This window comes from Ovis canadensis, chromosome 3 (genome assembly GCF_042477335.2).
Source record: "Ovis canadensis isolate MfBH-ARS-UI-01 breed Bighorn chromosome 3, ARS-UI_OviCan_v2, whole genome shotgun sequence".
Lineage (NCBI taxonomy): Eukaryota > Metazoa > Chordata > Mammalia > Artiodactyla > Bovidae > Ovis > Ovis canadensis.
In genome coordinates this window covers 127,373,110-127,396,961 of record NC_091247.1, presented here as the reverse complement: position 1 = coordinate 127,396,961, position 23,852 = coordinate 127,373,110, and the positions used below count along the sequence as shown (strand labels likewise).

The 23,852-nt window shown below is 39.0% G+C and overlaps 1 long non-coding RNA gene across 15 annotated transcripts in view; it reads right to left on the bottom strand.

Annotated features, from left to right (window-relative positions):
• LOC138435699 (uncharacterized) overlaps nt 1–23,375 on the bottom strand; it is a 260,432-nt gene extending 237,057 nt beyond the window's left edge. For 13 of the 15 annotated variants that reach the window (XR_011255187.1, XR_011255196.1, XR_011255198.1 and 10 more), the window contains exon 1: nt 23,187–23,365. This is a non-coding gene — a long non-coding RNA (uncharacterized lncRNA). Of the gene's footprint in view, nt 1–23,186 lie in introns of all 15 variants that reach the window. The other 2 variants (XR_011255185.1, XR_011255192.1) reach the window with 1 other exon arrangement.
• Between the last annotated feature and the right edge of the window lie 477 nt (nt 23,376–23,852).

Genomic DNA, 23,852 nt, shown 5'->3' with positions numbered 1-23,852 from the left:
TTTGTGATCTACAGAACCATAAAGAAAATTAAGGTTTTTCTATGATTTTAGCCAGATGAAAATTGTGGTTTATTCAGATTATTTGGCAAGTCAGAGAAAAAAAAAAGAATTCTGGCAATTATGTTTTTGTACTGTTATTTCAGTATGATACAGCTTAGTGATTTGTTTTTTCCTCAAGAACTGGGTTTCTTCTCAGTGGAAATAAATTGTTCAGCGTGTTCAATGTAATGGTCAGGTAATTATGCTACTTTAAATCTTTCAGAAGGTGCTCTCCTGACCAATTTAACAATTTAGGAGAAAAGCTTAATTTCAAGCTCCAGATGAAACTGTTATAACTCTAAAAAATTTCAATCAGATCCAAAAAGACAGTATAATTCTTCTTGTTGGCAATGGAGATCTTTTAAGGAAGGTAGATCTCCCTATATCCTGAAGAATGGATTAACTGGACAGGTCAAGCTAGGGACAAGCCCAGCTGCCCAGCACCCCTTTGTATTTCTGTTTAACACTGTAAGTATATGTGCCCTAAAAGTGATACTGATTAACCAGAGAGAAAGAAAGATTTTTAATATTTCAAAGAAAGAAAATATTTGATTTTTTTTATATGTACTGCTTGCATGTGAATTTGCTTCAGTTGTGTCTGACTCTTTGCAGCGTGACAGACTGTAGCCCACCAGGCTCCCCCATCCAGAGGATGCCCCAGGCGTGACTACTGGAGTAGGTTGCTATGTCTTCCTTTGGGGGGTCTTCCCCACCCAAGGACTGAACCCATGACTCTTGTGTTACCTGCATTGGCAAGCGGGTTCTGTACCACTAGCCCCACCTAGGACGCCCTTATGTGTACTACTTGTTTTTAATTCTCACTCCATTCAATAATTGATCTAATCAGTCAAGTATTTTTGAATCCCCAGTACATGGCCTCTAATATTTTATATTCTAGTCAGCAATGGGAAAAATTCAATATAACAAACGTCTATAAACAATGTGTTGAAATAGCTATTTACAAAGTACAACAGTAACTTTGAAGATGGAGTTGTTAGATATTTCTAGTAAAATAAATGATGTTTTAATGAAAATGAATTTGAATTTTGCCTGATAAGAAAACAAGTCATTCAGACATATAAGAGGGAAGAAGACATTCAGTTTATTGAAATGAAGGTAATCCATGCATTCATTCCAAATGTGTTTTGAACACTTACCACAAAGACAAACTGTTTGTGGTGCAGGGATGAAACACAAAGTAAAGTCCCTGTTCTCAAGGAGCTTAAATTCTAGTAGAGGAAAAGAAACAAAATAATAAGCAAAACACAAAATGTTAGTTGGTAAGAAAAGCCCTAAAGTCCTAGGAAGTAAAAGAAAACAGTAAGGGAATAAAGAGTGTCTTAGGGAGGATTGCTGTTTTAGAGAGTGCAGCCGGGGAGGGCCTCTCTAATAAGGCAGCATTTGAGAAGATGCCTGAAGTGAGAGCACTCTGTGCAGACAGCGTATGTGGGACAAACGCATTCAAGAAAGAGAGAAAGGTAAGTGTGAAGACCCAGAGTAGGGAACGTGGGTAGACATGTTTGCGGAACAGATTGTACAGATTAATGAAAAAGATTGTGTAAATTGAGTCTGGCTGAAGAGTGGTCAAGACAGACTGGAGGGAAGGCTAGTAATGTGTACTTCAGGTAGACTGAGTAGCATCTCTCTAAGGTCAGTTCAGTTCAGTTCAGTTCAGTTGCTCAGCCGTGTCTGACTCTTTGCGACCCCATGAACTGCAGCACACCAGGCTTCCCTGTACATCACCTATTCCTGGAGCTTGCTCAAACTTCTGTCCATTGAGTCAGTGAAGCCATCCAATCATCTCATTCTCTGTCGTCCCCATCCCTTCCAGCCTTCAATCTTTGCCAGCATCAGGGTCTTCTCCAGTGAGTCAGTTCTTCCTATCAGGTGGCCAAACTACTGGAGTTTCAGCTTCAGCACCAGTCCTTCCAATGAATATTCAGGACCGATCTCCTTTAGGATGGACTCCTTGCAGTCCAAGGGACTCTCAAGAGTCTTCTCCAACACCACAGTTCAAAAGAATCAATTCTTTGGTGCTCAGCCTTCTATATAATCCAACTCTCAAATCCATACACGACTACTGGAAAAACCATAGCTTTGACTAGATGGACATTTGTTGGCAAATTACTGTTTCTGATTTTTAACATGCTGTCTAGGTTGGTCAGGAGAAGGCAATGGCACCCCACTCCAGCACTCTTGCCTGGAAAATCCCATGGATGGAAGAGCGTGGTAGGCTGCAGTCCATGGGGTCGCTAAGAGTAGGGCACAACTGAGAAACTTCACCTTCACTTTTCACTTTCATGCATTGGAGAAGGAAATGGCAACCCACTCCAGTGTTCTTGCCTGGAGAATCCCAGGGATGGGGGAGCCTGGTGGGCTGCTATCTATGGGGTCACACAGAGTTGGACACGACTGAAGTGTCTTAGCAGCAACAGTAGCAGCAGCAGCTAGGTTGGTCATAGCTTTTCTTCCAAGGAGCAAGTGTCTTTTAATTTCATGGCTGCAATCACCATCTGCAGTGACTTTTGAGCCCCCCAAAATAAAGTCTCTCGCTATTTCCATTGTTTCCCCATATATTTGCCATGAAGTGATGGGACCAGATGCCATGATCTTAGTTTTCTGAATGTTGAGTTTTAAGCCAACTTTTTCACTCTCCTCTTTCACTTTCATCAAGAGGCTCTTTAGGCCATAAGGGTGGTGTCATCTGCATATCTGAGGTTATTGATATTTCTCCCAGCAATTTTGATTCCAGCTTGTGCTTCACCCAGCCCAGCATTTCACATGATATACTCTGCACATAAGTTAAATAAACAGGGTGACAATATACAGCCTTGACATACTCCTTTCCCAATTTGGAACCAGTCTGTTGTTCCATGTCCAGTTCTAACTGTTGCTTCTTGACCTGCATACAAATTTCTCAGGAGGCAAGTAAGGTGGTCTGGCATTTCCATCTCTTTAAGAATTTTCCACAGTTTGTTGTGATCCACACAGTCAAAGGCTTTAGCATAGTCAATAAAGCAGAAGTAGATGTTTTTCTGGAACTCTCTTGCTTTTTCTATGATCCAGTGGATGTTGGCGATTTGATCTCTGGTTCCTCTGCCTTTTCTAAATCCAGCTTGAATGTCCAGAAGTTCGCGGTTCACATGCTGTTGAAACCTGACCTGGGGAATTTTGAGCATCACTTTGCTAGTGTGTGAGATGAGTGCAATTGTGCAGTAGTTTGAACATTCTTTGGCATTGTCTTTCTTTGGGATTGGAATGAAAACTGGCCTTTTCCAGTCCTGTGGCCACTGCTGAGTTTTCCAAATTTTCTGGCATACTGAGTGCAGCACTTTCACAGCATCATCTTCCAGGATTTGAAATAGCTCAACTGAGGGAAATATGATCTTTGTTTTATAAAGAAAACTGGTGGTAATATAGACAGCCAAAGCGGAGAGACCAAATATAAGCCTAGTAAAATGGTTCAGGTAAGAGAAGATGACGGTCTAAAGTCAGACAGTGGTCACCAGATGGAGAGATGTAGGAGGCAAAATTATAAGGATGGTCATGAATTGGACTTGCAGAATGAGGGAGAAGGAAGATCCAAAGAGATTCAAAACCTTATGGCTTTCACAACTAGCTAAATGTCACTATTTGCAAAAGTTTGAATTACTAAAGGAGGGTTGTATGCAAACAAAAAACAATGAGTTGTGTTGCACCCAGTGAATTTCAGGGTCCTAAATAATATCCAGAGAGGGAGATTCAGTAGGCAAAAGAATGCCTGCAACTAAAAAGAATACAACAAGCTTATTTATTTTTAAATCAGGAGTTGGGCTCCTCAGCTGTTTCAGTGGTAAAGAATCCACCTGCCAATGGAGGGGATGCAGATTTGATCCCTGGATCAGGAAGATCCCCTGGAGAAGGAAATGGCAACCCAATCCAGTATTCTTGCTTGAAGAATTCCATGGAAAGAGGGGTCTGATGTGCTACAGTCCATGGGGTTGCAAAGAGTCAGATACTACTGAGCAACTGAGCATGCATAAAAATATAAACACATATGAAGGAAGACCAATGACCGATAAACAAAACTTTCATTCTATCCACGCACTTGCAGCCCAAGCTGTCGCTGGCCTGATGGAGCTGTGAGGTTGAAGGGCTGGGACAGGGCTGCCAAGGTCTCTCACAAAACATTCTCAATTTCTGCTAAATCTAGACCTTTCCTCTCTCCCCATCTGGAACTTCCATCTCTCCAAGAGACACTTGTTGATAAAGAGCTATCCAGGATTCCTCTAGTATTCTACTACTATTGCCTCTCTATCCATCACTCAGTCCAACAAAAGAAGAGATAACAGGATCCATACTCTTCAGAGAGCAGAGGAGACTGGAGTTATAAATGCATATGTGTTAATAATTTTGCCCATCCCAGAAAGCAAAGCCGTAACCAAAATGGGATAGAGATAGTATCTTTGAAGGAAACAAAGAAGATAAATTAGCTATTGCTTAAGTACTGCTTTTTGATTCATCCTGCATCTTTCAAGAGTTCTTAGATTATTTTTCTTGAGACTATTTGCCATTAAATTCGCAACTAAACTACCTGAACCTCTTTCTAATTATACTGTTGGAAACTGAGTAAATGGAAATAGTAGCTTATAATCACATTACTTTGATTTGGGATCTTTAGTAAGGTTTACTTTGAAACCCCTTGAGGACACTTAGAAACTGTCAAGCTTTTAATTCCCTTAGACTGGAATGCCACAGAAAAGGTCAGAGAAACAGAAGGAATTACTCTGTCAAGAAATTAAGTCCTTTAAAATGGCATGAAACTTATTTGTGTAAATGAAAAATAAGAGGCCAACAATCATATGGTCTTTCCAGAAATTATTTATGTTCAAATCCATTTGCCTAATTTTGCTTAATATACTTGCTGTAATCACAGTATTAAAGGCATAATTGTGCCACCAGGGTTGTTAAATACCTATTTGAATCATTTTTCGGAAAGGCCTTCCTATGTCAAGGTTTTCCCCCATTTTCTGCATATTACTTATCTTGCTATTTATCTGCTACTTCTTTAAAAAAGTAATTTGACTGCTTTAGGAAAGGGAACAGGAAGTAGGCTAAAGCGGCAGTGGCTTTATTACCAGGAATACTTTTAGCTTCACATTTTCTGCATTGGAGCTTGGATTAAAAGGTCACATCTGAGAATTATAAGAGCAAAGCTGTCATCAAGACAAGTCTGAAATCCATTTCTATCTAAGTATATGATTAAAACACCCATAATTATGGGTTCCCATGGGACACCTGAACGTAATAGAACTCTGTTAAAAAAAAGTACATAATAACTAGAATGTCTCAATTCCTTTTTCGCTCCAACATGACAGAAATGGCTGGCTTTCACAGACAGTAGTTTTCAAGTGGCACAGTAGTAAAGAATCTGCCTGCCAATGTAGGAGACAGAGGAGATGAAAGTTTGATTCCTGGATAAGGAAGATCCCTTGAGGGAGGAAATAGCAACCCACTCCACGATCCTTGCCGGAAAAAATCCCATGGATAGAGGAGCCTGGCAGACTATAATCCACAGGGTCACAAAGAGATGGGCGCGACTGAGCACATCCACAGACTTTTCAAACAGCTGCAAGAAAGGAAATGCTGGTGGCTGACAGAGGGATGAGGAAGCTCAAAATCTGGGAAGTAGGAGAGGGTAAGACCCCAATACGTGTAGCTTGATAAAATCTCTCATTCCCATTTGGTTGTATGAATAGGGTCATCTCCTTTATTTTATATCAACTTGTGCAGGGCAATGCTAAGTACGTAGCTAATGCTGAATAAATATCAAGTGACCATACAAAATATATTGTTTTATTAAATATATTTTGCAGCCTGATATAGAGGATATTCTGTTAAGCATATCTAAATATATAGATATAGCTGCAATATAGATATGAATCCTATCTAATCAATAAACATGTATCATTTTAATGACTTCCTAGTACCAGCCAATAACTTTTCTGTTTTATGAATATTGACTCCATTAAATATTTTTGAGTTAGATATTTCCATGCTAAGAAAATTTTGCATTGGAATTTGTTTGACATAGTCCCATAAATCTTATCCCCTTTAAAAAGTCCATAAAATTTCCCTCACCCAAATTAGATTGATCTCAGCTTATTATATCAAAACATCTGTGTTCCTACTTTATTGCATTTGTGGATGTCTTTCATTGTTTACATTTATCTTTCCACTCCTTTTACCACTCCTGAATGCTTTCTTCTGTTAAAGCAAGGTGGAATGTAAGGCAGGTTTGCTGAATTTAATTAATGCAGAGGAAATAGCTATCCTAGCAAGAAAAACAAAGTAAATGCTTTCAGAATTTTCTCTACTAGTGAATGAGACTTTCTTTGCCAAGTGCAGATAGAAGTTAGGAATCAGGAAGGTGGAAGGAAATCCATTCACAGATAAATTACTTGAAAATAATTTTGAAATTACTGAATTATTTAAATAAAAATTTAAATATTAACGTGTAACTCCAATGATGGGGTTCATCCATTTTCAATATTCCAGTTGAGAAAAGCATAAAGAAAGCAAAAATTTCTGGAATAATTAAGGATTTAGATATAGTGTACAACTGAGTATATATAAGAATATTCAAATAACAAGAATATAACATTGTGTATACTATAAAATCTTAGTGAACGTAAATTTATATGTTGTTATTCAGAAGGTATGTTATGGTCTTTCAGGTTTATAAACCACATTTACAGATTATATCACATCTTATTTTTTTGTACTTGAGATGAATATTTAAAGTCAGTGAAAACCTAAAATCTTTGAAGTAGTTAAAGCCTAAACTTTCATGTCATTCAAATATCTTATTTTAAGAACTAAAAAGTGCCCTGAGAATTGATAAAGTCAAAAAGTTGGTTAAAGTCAGAAATGAAAGCCAGGCAAGAGATGAGGTCAGAAGATTAAAGAAATGGAGTGTGTATTCCCCAAGCGAGTTGGAAGACTGTGCTTAAGAAGGCTGTGAAAGTAAAACCAGAAGGCGGCAAGGACAGAGGACTGACAGTCAAGTCTGGGTTTGCAACCTGCCTCCATCATATCTTAACTTCGTCAGTTTGAGTAAATAACACGGCACTCTGTAAATACTGGTTTCAATGATCAGTGTACTTTTATAGCCTATTTTAAAAAGAGATAAATGAGAAAATTTATAATTTCTTTAGTCTGAAAAATATGCAATCTATTAAAAGGCTGAAAGAACTCTCACATCTTTAATTTAAATTCACCAATTAGATAAAAATTTACTTCATACATAGATATAAATGTAGATAAAAGTATAGATATAGATACAGATAGACATACAGAGATTTACCTTTTTCTCCAGAAAAATCTGAGAATTACAGGTACAATGAGATCCAGTGAGTCTTTCTATCCCTAAGCATTTAATTCATTGCCTCCTAAGGACAAGGACATTGTCCTGTATAATCACAATATTATCAGAAATTGAACACTAATGCAACAATAATCCTCTAACATTAGAAATATCCCCAAGTAGTTCAACAGTGTAGTGTAGTTAGTTTTTTCTCCTCTGATCAAAGATCAATTATGGGGTTATTTTTTAGTAGTTTTAAAATTTGGAAAGTGTTTGCATAGTTCAAAATCAAAACTGCATAAAAAGTTATAATCATTGAAGTCTCATCCCCTTTCTCTTTCCCTTCCACTCTCCTCTTAGCAAATACTTCACTCATTTCCGCTTTATCCTTCCCAGGTTTCTTTTTTTCCAACACTAAGAGCCAGGATTAGCTATATGATGCTTGGTAAGTTACATGCTGTTTGTTTTAGTATTTTAAAAATCCATCTTATTAGGAAATTATTAGATGTATGTAGTGAGCTAAATATTCTCTATACAAGGCAAATACGAGTATAACAAAAAAGTAAAGTGAAAAGATGAGAACAAATTGTTGTAAGTTTTCTATCCTAATACAATTTCAAATAATATGTCATCCATGCTCATGTACACAACAAAAACAAATTTTACACACTTTCTCTCTTTTAACAAAATGTTGATGAATGCCTAAAGCAAACCCAATGAACTCAATTTGAAAATCACTAGTTTAAACAAAAATGTTGACTCATAAATAGCTACTGTATTATTATTACTCAATTACTGAGTTACAAAGTTTCAGTTCAGTTCAGTTCAGTCGCTCAGTCATGTTCGACTCTGCGACCCCATGAATCGCAGCATGCCATGTTCCTTAAATTTTAACAGGTAATAAGTTCATTTAGGTAATAAGTTTCCTCAGGACAGAGATATTGATTTATATAATCTATTTGGTTTCTCATTGATCCTGGTATAATTATATAATGAAAATGTTTTTAAAAGCTATTGGAAGGATGACTATATGAATGAATTATAAATAGAAGTCTGTCCAGACTGCAAAATTTACACGCTTTAATAAACTAATCATATATGCATATATAGTCACTCCATCTCCTACTTTAAAAGTTACTATTTACAGTATAATTTACATAATTACTCAGAATTCTTATAAGATAGAAATAACTTATTTGATTGGTATTTATTTGAATTACCCAGTTACCTGATTTACAAGTTTTGTCAGTTATTCTGGAACCTATAGACACAGTCTTATGCAAAAACACTCAAAATTTGTGTGAGATTTCAAAGTATCAGTAAATTATTTCAGAATTCAGCTCCTTTAGAATGCAAAAAACGTGCATTTTTCATAGATTTTTCTAAAGATGTGTGTATATTATTACCCACAAGATGGTGCTATTTTCCCACCAGCAAGCCTATGACCAGTCATGTGAGACACACACATACACACACACACACACACACACACACACACAGAGCTATAAAATACAATATACAGGACAGAGGGGAAATAGTTTTATTTAACGGAAATCATGAAAATGCTTCTGAAACAGTTCTTAACATTCTGCCTTCTCCAAATAGTCTTTTATTAGAATAAGTCTGTTTGCTGATACCTTAGCTTCCTATATACAACTAATTGCTCAATGTTCCACACAAATGTGTAATTCATCTCAAATTCAAGTCCAAAACTGAACCCTTGATCCTCTTTTTTTTATGTTTTTTTTTTTAATTTTTAGTTTTTTATTTTTTAAATTTTAAAATCTTTAATTCTTACATGCATTCCCAAACATGAACCCCCCCTCCCACCTCCCTCCCCAGAACATCTTTCTGGGTCATCCCCATGCACCAGCCCCAAGCATGCTGCATCCTACGTCAGACATAGACTGGCGATTCAATTCACATGATAGTATACATGTTAGAATGTCATTCTCCCAAATCATCCCACCCTCTCCCTCTCCCTCTGAGTCCAAAAGTCCATTATACACATCTGTGTCTCTTTCCCTGTCTTGCATACAGGGTCATCATTGCCATCTTCCTAAATTCCATATATATGTGTTAGTATACTGTATTGGTGTTTTTCTTTCTGGCTTACTTCACTCTGTATAATCGGCTCCAGTTTCATCCATCTCATCAGAACTGATTCAAATGAATTCTTTTTAACGGCTGAGTAATACTCCATTGTGTATATGTACCACTGCTTTCTTATCCATTCATCTGCTGATGGACATCTAGGTTGTTTCCATGTCCTGGCTATTATAAACAGTGCTGCGATGAACATTGGGGTACATGTGTCTCTTTCAATTCTGGTTTCCTCGGTGTGTATGCCCAGCAGTGGGATTGCTGGGTCATAAGGTAGTTCTATTTGCAATTTTTTAAGGAATCTCCACACTGTTCTCCATAGTGGCTGTACTAGTTTGCATTCCCACCAACAGTGTAGGAGGGTTCCCTTTTCTCCACACCCTCTCCAGCATTTATTGCTTGCAGATTTTTGGATCGCAGCCATTCTGACTGGTGTGAAGTGGTACCTCATTGTGGTTTTGATTTGCATTTCTCTAATAATGAGTGATGTTGAGCATCTTTTCATGTGTTTGTTAGCCATCCGTATGTCTTCTTTGGAGAAATGTCTATTTAGTTCTTTGGCCCATTTTTTGATTGGGTCGTTTATTTTTCTGGAGTTGAGCTGCAGAAGTTGCTTGTATATTTTTGAGATTAGTTGTTTGTCAGTTGCTTCATTTGCTATTATTTTCTCCCATTCCGAAGGCTGTCTTTTCACCTTGCTTATATTTTCCTTTGTTGTGCAGAAGCTTTTAATTTTAATTAGATCCCATTTGTTTATTTTTGCTTTTATTTCCAGAATTCTGGGAGGTGGATCATAGAGGAAACTAAAGACCTATATATAGAAAACTATAAAACACTGATGAAAGAAATCAAAGAGGACACTAATAGATGGAGAAATATACCATGTTCATGGATTGGAAGAATCAATATAGTGAAAATGAGTATACTACCCAAAGCAATTTACAAATTCAATGCAATCCCTATCAAGCTACCAGCCACATTTTTCACAGAACTAGAACAAATAATTTCAAGCTTTGTATGGAAATACAAAAAACCTCGAATAGCCAAAGCAATCTTGAGAAAGAAGAATGGAACTGGAGGAATCAACTTGCCTGACTTCAGGCTCTACTACAAAGCCACAGTCATCAAGACAGTATGGTACTGGCACAAAGACAGACATATAGATCAATGGAACAAAATAGAAAGCCCAGAGATAAATCCACACACATATGGACACCTTATCTTTGACAAAGGAGGCAAGAATATACAATGGAGTAAAGACAATCTCTTTAACAAGTGGTGCTGGGAAAACTGGTCAACCACTTGTAAAAGAATGAAACTAGATCACTTTCTAACACCGCACACAAAAATAAACTCAAAATGGATTAAAGATCTAAATGTAAGATCAGAAACTATAAAACTCCTAGAGGAGAACATAGGCAAAACACTCTCAGACATAAACCCTTGATCCTCTTCATTGCCCTCCCACCAAGCTTTCACGGAACTATTGCATCTTCCCTGTTCCTTGGGCAAAAATCCCTGGACTCACACACACTGCTCTAGTTTTTTAATTTCTCCCTCTGTCCTCTCTCTCTCCTCCTCTTTACCCTCTGCCCGCCTTTCTGCTCTGTCCTCTCTCTTTTCACTTTTCCGGTCTCCCCTCGTCTCCCCACCCGCTGTCAGCTCCATTAGCAAATCCCACTGACTCTATTTTCAATGTATTACCAGAATCCACTTCTCCACACCCAGATGGCGCTCATCGTCTTAGCCATCGCATCACACAACTGCCCTCCTTCCTTCAGGCATGCTGCCCTACAGTTTCCTCTTGACCCGGGCAGTAGTCACTGGTTTCATTACCACTCAGATCACGCCACTGTCCTGCTTGAAACCTATAGTCTCCCCATTTCACTCAGGCTGAAACTCAGTCTTGGTTCCCAGTTCTCCCCCTTGCACCTCAGCTCCTACAGCTCCCCCTTCTCTTACTGGGCTCAGGTCACATGAGCCACCTTGCTTTTCTGCAAACGCAGGAGACCCACCCAGTCATGCCTCTCTTCTCTGTTCTTCCCGTCACTTGGAATGATGTTCTGCAAATTATTAGATAGATGCTGCCACAACATTTTCAAGCAGCTAATCAGATGGCACCTTCTCAATGAGGTCTAACCTGGCCCAGCCACGTTTTAGTACTTTCCTGCCACTTGATTTTTAGCACACTACAAAGACTTTTAACTTAACATTGTTAATATCTGTTCTCCCCCACATTTATGAGAACAGAAATCTTGTTTAATTAATTTAAACCAAAGTTCTAGAATAGTGGTATTAGTAGGTGCTCAATAAACACTTGAATGAATAAACCATACTCTAGACATTAATAACTAGTATTGAGATAGTGAAGGACTGGGAAGCCTGGCGTGCTGCAGTCCATAGGGTCACAAAGACTTGGTCACAACTTAGTGACTAAAAAACAACAGTTTGATCAAAACAAATTTGCTTTGCTGTTTGCAGGAAGTTTTTCAGATAGAAGTATGAAAAAAAAGCTAAATAAGTAAGGTGTCAAATTAATATTAAATTGGTATTAATCTTAATTCAAAAGATATTTACTTACAACCTATAATACAGGACATACTTTCAATAAATGGCTAAATGTTAACCAAAATGGGCATTGCTAAAGTTTGCAAAAGCTCCCTTGACATTACATACTGTCATTTGATGTAAAGCTTCCTTCTATAGACAAGATATTAGGAGGATGCAGTAAGCCAAACTACATTTCCCAGAAAGTATATTTTTATAACATAAATGCATGTTAATAAATGCACACACATTTTTATACTGACCAGTTTTTGGCTTTAAGTGAGAACATTTTAATATGGCTTTTATGCCTAGTCTGCACATGTGTAATTGTGGTAGAATCAGATGTGGCTGAAAAAGTCAGTTTGTTTGATTCAGTAAGACATCCCTGTGAGAAGCTGTTCCAGAATACTCGATTTCTAACATTTACACCAAAAATGGGGCCAGGGATTCCAAACCAAAACAACTTTTGGTCACACTCAATTCTGTCACAGTCTTTTAGATATGATATGAAGCTAAAACTATGTGTTCCACCAGTTTGACCATTTTTCTTAGTTTTACTAACTACTTTGGCTAAGCATACTTGTTATTAGTAAGTTATCTGACTAAATTGAAAAATAAGTAGTTTGTAAGCTTGAAAATTAGTTAAAATGTCAAAATGAATTATGCAGACTCGGTGCAAGGCTCTTTACAAAAATTCGTGTTCGCATCTCTATGTGTAACTTCGCTTTGTAACATTTTTCCCCCACTTTCATAATCCTAGTCACATCCTTCACTATGAGAGTTATCATTATTTCAGCAGGGTGACTGAATGACTTTATCAAGTATTGTCAGTTCATAATTTGAAGATAAATTTGCCATTTATGTTTTAAACTGTGAAAGTTTTTAAAGTTAAAAATAAAAAAAACGAGTTTATTTTATTCTTGTTTTTAGTGACCTATACTGCTATTTATAAATTTCAAGCTTTCAAATTGATCATTCCAAAGAGGGAGAAAGAGGAAGGAAGGGAGGGAGGGAGGGAAGAAGGATGGAACGATCTTAAATAACTTGGCAATGTTACTGACAGCTGATGGTTGGGGTTAGGCTAATAAAGTTAATTCAAGACACTATGCCTTCAAGATGATATTTTCTGATCAAGCCCTGTTCTTTTATATGAAGGGGCTCTCTGCTGCTGCTGCTGCTGCTGCTAAGTCACTTCAGTCGTGTCCAACTCTGTGCAACCCCATAGACGGCAGCCCACCAGGCTCCCCCGTCCCTGGGATTCTCCAGGCAAGAACACTGGAGTGGGTTGCCATTTTCTTCTCCAATGCATGAAAGTGAAAAGTGAAGGTGAAGTCGCTCAGTCGTGTCTGACCCTCAGCGACCCCATGGATTGCGGCCTTCCAGGCTCCTCTGTCCATGGGATTTTCCAGGCAAGAGTACTGGAGTGGGGTGCCATTGTCTTCTCCAATTCTTCATTCTAACAGCTGAAATAAACACTACCTAGTATAAAATTACTTCAAAAATAATAAAAATAATAAAATTTTTACTTAATGGTAAAATTGTTTAGTTCTCACCACATGTACTTTGCCTCTTTTTCAGTTGCAGAAAAGACAACTTTCATGCACCCTGCAGGGCCAGGGGACAAGTATTGGCCAAATGGCTGTGAATCGCTGTCAATGTCTTATCATTTCCAGCCCACACCTTTTAGCAGTGCCTGTGAGGTCCCCATCCCCTCTCTCTTTCCCTGCAGCAGTCACCCTAGAAACCAAGCCTTGAGACAGTATGTCCCAATAGAGTGGGAGAAGTCACCTGGAGTCCCTGAGTTACTTTCTGGAGCAGGGGTTCCCAGTCCCTCAACCATGGAATGGTGCCAGTCCCCTTCCTGTTAGGAACCAGGCCACACAGCAAGAGATGAGTGACAGGTGAAACCAAAACCACCCCCCACCCCCAGCCCCAGTCCGTGGAAAAACTGTCTTCCGTGAAACGGGGCCCTGGTGACACAAAGGTGGGGGACTGCAGACGTAGAGCGATGATCTCAATGACCTCATGAGAGATGCATTAACATTTGGGAGACAGATGCGTAGTGCAGCATAATCTAGCCAATAGTGAAAAAGTAAACAGTAAAGTAAAACAGTAAAATAAGGTTTATTTCTAATAAACTCATTCACTACATCATCACTATTCATCCCATGGCTCTTAATATCTTTTACATATTATCTTATCCTGCAAAATTTTAGTACTGTAGTCCCACTTGAAGGAGGCGCCTGAGTTAATTATTCAGTGAACAAACACACAGTACCTATCTGCCAAGTCACGTTATAGGACCGGGAGAACAAACAAGGGCAGTCTCAGCTCCAAATGAGTTTAGACTCTGTGGGGGAGAGAGTTGATAAACAAAAATATATATCAACCTAATCATGACAAATGTTAGAGGAAGAGTGGAGGGCAGTAAAGGCATGTGACCTAATCTGGGAATTTAGGGAGGACTGGAAAGGGAGATCTTAGTAAGAGCTGATACTTGATGTTTGAAGCTGGGATCAAGAGCAATTTCAGAGGACTTGACCTTTGCAGAGATGGCCATCTTTCTAAGGAAGTATATCTAAAATTGCATCACTGTCTGGATCATAAAAACATAGATAATTTGTAAGCAAAAATTTTTAACTGCCAAAAACTTGATCCGGGAATGAGTACTCTAACTTAACATTTTAGAAGGGGAAAAAAGTTTATTTTCATGCCTATAAATAGAAGTCTAAAGTTGGAAACAAGCATGAGCACAGAAAATTCTCTCCCACCAACTGAAAAAACTCAAGAAACTGCATATTTGGCAGGAATATTCTAAACAGCCTACAAGTGCCAATATCAGAAGAACAATCTTTACAGTATGTAGAAAATTGCTAGTTAATCCATCTCCAAAAATTTAATTTTATAAAATGAAAGCATGTTCTATGTCTCAGTAATAGTAAACGAGTATATAGTTCTCTCAGATTGCTGGAAAATGTAAGCAAGATTTCAAACAAATTATTTCAAACTGATTTAAAGTGCAATCTTCCTAATATTATACTTCATCTCTTGTATTTAGAGGGTGATTTACACTTTCCAAGGTATTTTTATATACATTATCTCATTTGATTCTAATGAAATATATATAATTATATATAAAAATATAAAACTCTGACAACTGTACAACCCTCAACATTTAACATGAATTGAAAATAGACCCAACCTGTCTGGGGCCAGAGTAAGCAAAATGAATTGAGATTTCCGATAGTATTAAATGGCAAAAGACAAAGTATAAAGAAAATGAGAATTGGAAGGAACCTTTATAGATCAAGTTCAAACTCTCCCGTTATAATATGATAATAACTTCATATAGTTTATAAGGCATTTTTAAAATTATGCATGAGACTTTTAGATTATAAGTCATAAGTGATGCATCAACATAAGACAATTTTTTTCTGGGCTTGCATCCTATAACCAAATGACACTTTTTAACAAGGTTTTCTCCCTTTGGTCCATAAAATGTCATCTAAATGCCTTGAAAACTATAAGCCCTTAATTAAAAACAGGATGATACAATGGTACTTTACCTTTAGGAACAGATGTTACCCCACCATCAAGTCTTACTGAGATCACCCTGTGATCAATTTACCCTTGGTCCCTTCATTCTGTTTTCAAAACAGTAGTTAGAACGATCCTGGGGAAACATTATTCAAGGTCATTTAAGGTCATACAAGGTGTATTGCTGCATTATATCCACAACTTCTACCCCTCCCCCTCCTGCTCACTCCTCCCTAATGATGGATAGTTCATTACTATTCCCCTGCAGGGCCTTAAGGACAGTAGTGGCAAAATAGAAATGCAGGCCCTCTTGTTCAAACTTTATTAATAATTTCAAGGTGGTGTGTGTCTTGTGCAAAGGATCTGGGCAGTAGCCCTGACCACACACCAATGAAGCCAGTTGTGCATAAAGGATCTGCATTTACTGTACCTTCTGTGAGGACACTCTTCCCCACTCCTTCTGGCAGAAAGTGAAGAAGAACTAAAGAGCCTCTTGATGAAAGTGAAAGAGGAGAGTGAAAAGGTTGGCTTAAAACTCATCATTCAGAAAACTAAGATCATGGCATCCGGTCCCATCACTTCATGGCAAATAGATGGGGCAATAACAGAAACAGTGAGAGACTTCACTTTTGGGGGCTCGAAAATCACTGTGGATTGTGACTGCAGCCACAAAATTAAAAGACACTTGCTCCCTGGAAGAAAAGTTATGATCAATCTAGACAGCGTATTAAAGAGCAGAGACATATCTCTGGCCATGGGATTTCCTAGGCAAGAATACTGTAGTGGGTTGCCATTTCCTTTTCCAGGGGATCTTTCCAACCCAAGGATCAAACCCGCGCCTCTTATGTCTCCTGCACTGGCAGGTGGGTTCTTTACCACTAGCACCACCTGAGAAGCCCCAGCAAGAGTCATATGTAGTTTCAAACTCAAGCACAATGTAACAAATCCAGGTCTTTTTCATACACAGGAGCACAGAAGCATAGTGCCTAGCTTCTCCCTCCCAGAACTTCACTAAGAACTCACAAGCATCTCAGCACAACATTTTGACATGGTAAACAAAACTTAGTTTCCTTGCAACTTTTATTAAGCCCAGATCAGCCCGCTGGACCATCCATCAGATGGAGCAACAAGTCTCTGAGGACAGTTGTATTCCTAGAGTCTGATCAATCTTGTTTTATTTTCCAGTTAAATCTGAGTTAAGATCACCATCTGAGAGTGAGAAGACTGTTTGAAGTTTGTTCAGAGGGGGAATAATGAGACACTGCTCTGAGAAAAGGAAAGAAACCATACTGACGCAGTGCAATGGTTTGTCAAGGTTAAGTGCACAGATGACGTGCTTTTGAAGGCCTCCCATCTCTTTTCAGCCATCTTTTCTTTCAGGGCCTCAGGCCACTTTTTCAAACCTATTTGAGCTTTTGGGAAATCCTATTGGGTAAAATCAGATATTCATTTCTTGCTGGGACATCTTCGGCTAGAAGTAGAGTCAACTCATACGATACGGTAATTTTCCCTTTAAGATTCTGCTAAATTCTACTTCATCAACTGTTGTTGTTAAAAGTGCAGTTCAGAGGCAAATTGGCACAGGAAAATTTATGAGCTTGCAGGCTCAGCAAGTTTGTGTTCCTATCTCAGGTCTGCTTTTAGACAACAACGTGATTTTCTTGTATCTAGTCTAATAAGTTGAGACTATATTCAGTTAAGAAATATTTGTTGAGTGTCTCACTATATGTCTGTCACTATTTCTGATACTAGGCATGGAGTTGTAAACAATACGGGCAAAATCATATGGGGCTACACAATTTGCTCGTAATGTGTGCCATGCTGTGCTTAGTTAGTCGTGCCCAACTCTTTGTGACCCCATGGACTGTAGCCTGCCAGGCACCTCTATCCGAGGTGATTCTCCAGGTAAGGATACTGGAGTGGGTAGCCATGCCCTTCTCCAGGGAATCTTCCCAACCCAGGGATCGAACCCAGGTCTCCTGCATTGCAGATGGATTCTTTACCATCTGAGCTACCAGGGAAGCCCATTGCTTGTAATAAATTTCTTAATTTGTGTTTTGCCTTAACTAATCTATTGAGGACATCTGCATTTCTTCTTATAAAAGGAGAGAGTAGGTCAAATGTAGACAAGAGAAATAAAAGACACATAAAGAGTGAATTGTCATCAGGAAAACAGCTGGAAGGGAGCTTACATTCTAATCGGTGTAGACAAAATGTAAGCAAATAACCAATTTCAAATAGCTGCAAGTATTGAGAAGAAAATTAAACTGAGCTGGTGGTGAAGCATGGAATTAGTAGGGGAGATTAGCTAGTTTGGGGAGATGTCATAAAGATTAAGTATACCACATGGTAAGAAAGATGGGTGCTGAGCAGAATGCCTGAAAAACTAAAGAAATATTGATGACCAGCAACTTCTTATATAAAATTTCATTCTTTGGTCTCTATTTCTAATAAATGTGTCTCACAGAGAAATTACATAACCACACTGGCAATTTTCTTCTGGATGAATCATATATTGATATTTACAGGGAAGAAAAATCAGTGAGATCAAAAGAAAATTGAGGACAAACTACCAAGAGGTCATTTTGTCATTAATAGCACATCTTTTATCCCCAAATCTCCGGAGAACTATCATATATGTATATTCCATTTTTATATTTTACCTGTTATTAGAATGAGAGATTGTGGAGAGTAGAGAATATAGAAAGCATTTTGATATTCTCCAAATGAACTCAGAACTTCAGAGTTAGAACCGAAATTCTTAAGCTCTTTTATCCAGGTGGTGCTATTGGTAAAGAACCCGCCTGACAATGCAGGACTTGGCAATGTTAGAGACGGGTTCCATCCCTGGGTCAGGAAGATCCCCTGGAGAATGAAATGGCAACCCACTTCAGTATTCTTGCCTGGAGAAATCCAAGGACAGAGGACCCTGGTGGGCTACGGGCCACAGGGTCACAGAGTCAGACACAACTGAATCGACTGAGCAGGTAGAGGTCAAATAAGTTCAGAAAAAAAAAATTGTCACAATTTGATATGTCAATGCTGCTGCTGCTAAGTCACTTCAGCCGTGTCTGACTCTGTGTGACCCCATAGACGGCAGCCCACCAGGCTCCCCTGTCCCTGGGATTCTCCAGGCAAGAACACTGGAGTGGGTTGCCATTTCCTTCTCCAGTGCATGAAAGTGAAAAGTGAAAGCGAAGTCGCTCAGTCGTGTCCAACCCTCAGCGACCCCATGGACTGCAGCCTACCAGGCTCCTCCATCCATGGGATTTTCCAGGCAAGAGTACTGGAGTGGGGTGCCATTGCCTTTTCCAATAGACATGTGAAAAACTTCAGATAAAATACAACTCACTGAACCCAAGCACTTACACGAGCCCTAAACTTCAGAAATCATGAAGTTTATTGGTCTAAATGCTTCTCCCTTCTCAAGTACACCATTTTGACTTATCAAAAGCAGTTTGCCACCACTAGCTTTCAAGCCTATATTTGGGAAGAGGACACTTGTTCCAGTAATAGGTCAGGAATCTTTCATCTATATCTCTGGGCATTTTCAACTAAGCCATGCCGTGTGGGGCCACCCAAGATGGACAGGTCATGGTGGAGAGCTCTGACAGACTGTGGTCCACTGGAGAAGGAAATGGCAAGCCACTTCAGTATTCTTGCCTTGAGAACCCCATGAACACTATGAAAAGGCAAAATGATAGGATACTGAAAGAGGAACTCTCCAGTTCAGTAGGTGCCCAATATGCTACTGGAGATCAGTGGAGAAATAACTCCAGAAAGAATGAAGGGATGGAGCCAAAGCAAAAACAATACCCAGTTGTGGATGTGACTGGTGATAGAAGCAAGGTCCAATGCTGTAAAGAGCAATATTGCACAGGAACCTGGAATGTCAGGTCCATGATTCAAGGCAAATTGGAAGTGGTCAAACAGGAGATGGCAAGAGTGAATGTTGACATTCTAGGAATCAGCGAACTAAAATGGACTGGAAAGGGTGAATTTAACTCAGGTGACCATTATATCTATTACTGTGGTTAGGAATCCCTCAGAAGAAATGGAGTAGCCATCACGGTCAACGAACGAGTCGGAAATGCAGTACTTGGATGCAATCTCAAAAACGACAGAATGATCTCTGGTCATTTCCAAGGCAAACCATTCAATATCACGGTGATCCAAGCCTATAACCCAACCAGTAACTCTACAAAAAAGTTGAAAGCTGAAGTTGAACAATTCTATGAAGACCTACAAGACCTTTTAGAACTAACACTCCAAAAAGATGTCCTTTTCATTATAGGGGACTGGAATGCAAAAGTAGGAAGTCAAGAAACACCTAGAAAGTGAAGTCGCTCAGTCGTGCCTGACTCTTTGCGACCCCATGGATGGTAGCCTGCACCAAGCTCCTCCGTCCATGAGATTTTCAAGGCAAGAGTACTGGAGTGGGTTGCCATTTCCTTCTCCAGGGAATCTTCCCAACCCAGGGATCAAACCCAGGTCTCTGGCATTGTACACAGACACAGAGAAGAACTGTACAAAAAATATCTTCACGACCCAGATAATCATGATGGTGTGATCACTCACCTAGAGCCAGGCATCCTGGAATGTGAAGTCAAGTGAGCCTTAGAAAGCATCACTACGAACAAAGCTAGTGGAGGTGATGGAATTCCAGTCAAACTATTTCAAATCCTGAGAGATGATGCTGTGAAAGTCCTGCCCTCAATATGCCAGCAAATTTGGAAAACTCAGCAGTGGCCACAGGACTGGAAAAGGTCAGTTTTCATTTCAATCCCAAAGAAAGGCAATGCCAAAGAATGCTCAAACTACCGCACAATTGCACTCATCTCACATGCTAGTTAAGTAATGCTCAAAATTCTCTAAGCCAGGCTTCAACAATACATGAACCATGAACTTCTAGATGTTCAAGCTGGTTTCAGAAAAGGCAGAGGAACCAGAGATCAAATTGCCAACATCCACTGGATCACGGAAAAAGCAAGAGAGTTCCAGAAAAACATCTATTTCTGTTTTATTGACTATGACAAAGCTTTTGACAGTGTGGATCACAATAAACTGTAGAAAATTCTGAAAGAGATGGGAATACCAGACCACCTGACCTGCCTCTTGAGAAACCTATATGCAGGTCAGGAAGCAACAGGTAGAACTGGACATGGAACAACAGACTGGTTCCAAATAGGAAAAGGAGTACATCAAGGCTGTATATTGTCACCCTGCTTATTTAACTTATATGCAGAGTACATCATGAGAAACACTGGGCTGGAAGAAGCACAAGCTGGAATCAAGATTGCCGGGAGAAATATCAATAACCTCAGATAGGCAGATGACACCACCCTTATGGCAGAAAGTGAAGAAGAATTAAAGAGCCTCTTGATGAAAGTGAAAGAGGAGAGTGAAAAAGTTGGCTTAAAGCTCAACATTCAGAAAACTAAGATCATGGCATCTGGTCCCATCACTTCATGGCATATAGATGGGGAAACAGTGGAAACACTGTCAGACTTTATTTTTGGGGGCTCCAAAATTACTGCAGATGGTGACTGCAGCCATGAAATTAAAAGACACTTACTCCTTGGTGGGAAAATTATGACCAACCTAGATAGCATATTGAAAAGCAGAGACATTACTTTGCCAACAAAGGTCCGTCTAGTCAAGGCTATGGCTTTTCCAGTAGTCATGTATGGATGTGAGAGTTGGACTGTGAAGAAGGCTGAGCACCGAAGAATTGATGCTTTTGAACTGTGGTGTTGGAGAAGACTCTTGAGAGTCCCTTGGACTGCAAGGAGATCCAACCAGTCCATCCTAAAGGAGACCAGTCCTGGGTGTTCATTGGAAGGACTGATGCTGAGGCTGAAACTCCAGTACTTTGGCCACCTCATGCAAAGAGTTGATTCATTGGAAAAGACCCTGATGCTTGGAGGGATTGGGAGCAGGAGGAGAAGGGGACGACAGAGGATGAGATGGCTGGATGGCATATCCGACTCGATGCACAGGAGTGTGGGTGAACTCCGGGAGATGGTGATGGACAGGGAGGCCTGGCGTGCTGCGATTCATGGGGTCGCAGAGAGTCAGACACAACTGAGCGACTGAACTGAACTGAACTGAACAGGAGTAGGATATTGAAGAGTATAACTAAGACCCATAAGCACATACTCTCTCACAACCAAATATGTGTTAACTTCCCAAAACAAGTTATTTACTTGCTGACATGAAGTCAAAAGAAATAAGCTTGCTGATACTTAGCTCCAAGAATTTAAAAAATGAAGTTTAACCACAAGAAAATATTCTGGACTACTTTCATATCCCTATATACTTCTAAGGGAAAAGACTTGTGTTATTTATTTTCCTTTTAATATTCTATCTATAGAGCATATAGACATTCATTTCACCATCATTATCATTTAGCATTATATCCACCAAGATCCACGCTAGTTCATAATAACATAGAAAAGGAAAAACATTCCTCTTTCAGAAAAAAAGGTAGGAGAGTGCCTACATAATCTTGCAGTTGCCCAGTATTGCCATTAATAAATAGCAGTTACCTGTGTCAACTTCAGCATTAGAGACCTTTTTTAAAAAAAAATAATTGTTATATTAGAAAAGCTGGGTAATCAGTGTTAATTCATGATAGAGGAGAAGAAAAACATTATATGAGTTAAAATCACAGAGAAAGAAAGATTTTCACAGGCACAAGAAATCATAGAAAGGTGATTATCAAAAATCTGGAGGAAATCTGTACAACCATAATTAAGATATACATTTTTGTAGAAAACCTGGTAAAAGGGATCAATATTTCTTTTTGATTCAAAGGTAAGGGTGACCCCTGGTGATGTCTGAATGCCCCTATTCTATATTTTTTGTTCATGATACTTATCACTGTAATTTAAAAATTATTCAAGTAATGTGTTTTTGTTTAGAGTCTGTCTCTCCCACCAAACAATAAGTTCCATGAAGGCAAGACTCACTTCTCTTTTGTTCATTGTTATAATATCACCATCAAAACTCCCCCTTTCATGTAGTAGGTATTTACTAATTATTTGTTAATGAATAATGAAAAAATTAATTATTATCCTGACTAAACTGCAGAGATCAAAGGGCAGTATATCTTACTATCTTTTCAACTCAATCTATCACAATGCCATACAAATAGGTTTTAAAAATGCTTATCCTTGGTGACATCAGCCACCATCTATTGAGAAGCTGGAGAAGGAAATGGCAACCCACTCCAGTATTCTTGCCGGAAGAATCCCATGGACAAAGGGGAAGCCCGGTGGGCCACAGTCCACGGAGTCGCGAGAAGTCAACTGACAACTTAGCGACCGAACAACATTGAGAAGTTAGCAAACCATGAAGTGCTTTGTATGCTTGATCTAACTTAATATATTAATATAAAACCACCAGTTACAGAGACTACTATTCCCACTTTCCAAATTAGGTAATGGAAATATGGAGATGGTAAGTAAATTATTCAATATCATACAATCTATAAATAGTAGCATGAACTTTCTAAGCCAAGTCTATGTTATGCCCATGTTCCTATTCTCTCAACTATACAACAGGTGATGTGCCATAAGTTCAGAGAAAGAGACTCAAAAACAGTATCACCTACTTCACAGCTGTGTATTTATCTGGCTCTGCTGCTGCTGCTAAGTTGCTTCAGTCGTGTCCGACTCTGTGCGACCCCATAGACGGCAGCCCACCAGGCTCCTCCGTCCATGAGATTCTCCAGGCAAGAGTACTGGAGTGGGTTGCCATTGCCTTCTCCGATATCTGGCTCTGGATAAGAATAAAAGGTTCTAGAGGCAGCTAGAGTTTGCCCTAGGGGTGCCCTACCTACCCTAGTATGTTGCAATAGCCAAGAAATACCTAAAATAGGATTTGCACAGTAGATATACAGAAAGACAGAGAAACTGATGGCTAGAATGAAGAAGAAAACACCAACCTGGTAGGCTAAAAACTGAAGTACAGATATAATAGGAACTTCAGCCACACTCCATTAGAATCTAAATCTCTACACAAGATTTCCCGTTTACATTCAACAGCTTATATAGCACACAGCAGCTGAACATTCTTAAATTGAAATGAATGTGCTATATAGTTCCCAAAATTCCAGCTCCAGAAATAATCAGGATTGTTTGTAAGAGCTGTTACAATGGACCATACATTGCAAATCAACTATACTCTAATAAAAATGTTTTTAAAAATGGACCACAGTCACAAAGTACTATTAAGGGAAATGGTATTTTTCTTAAAATTTTGAAAGACACTTGGGACA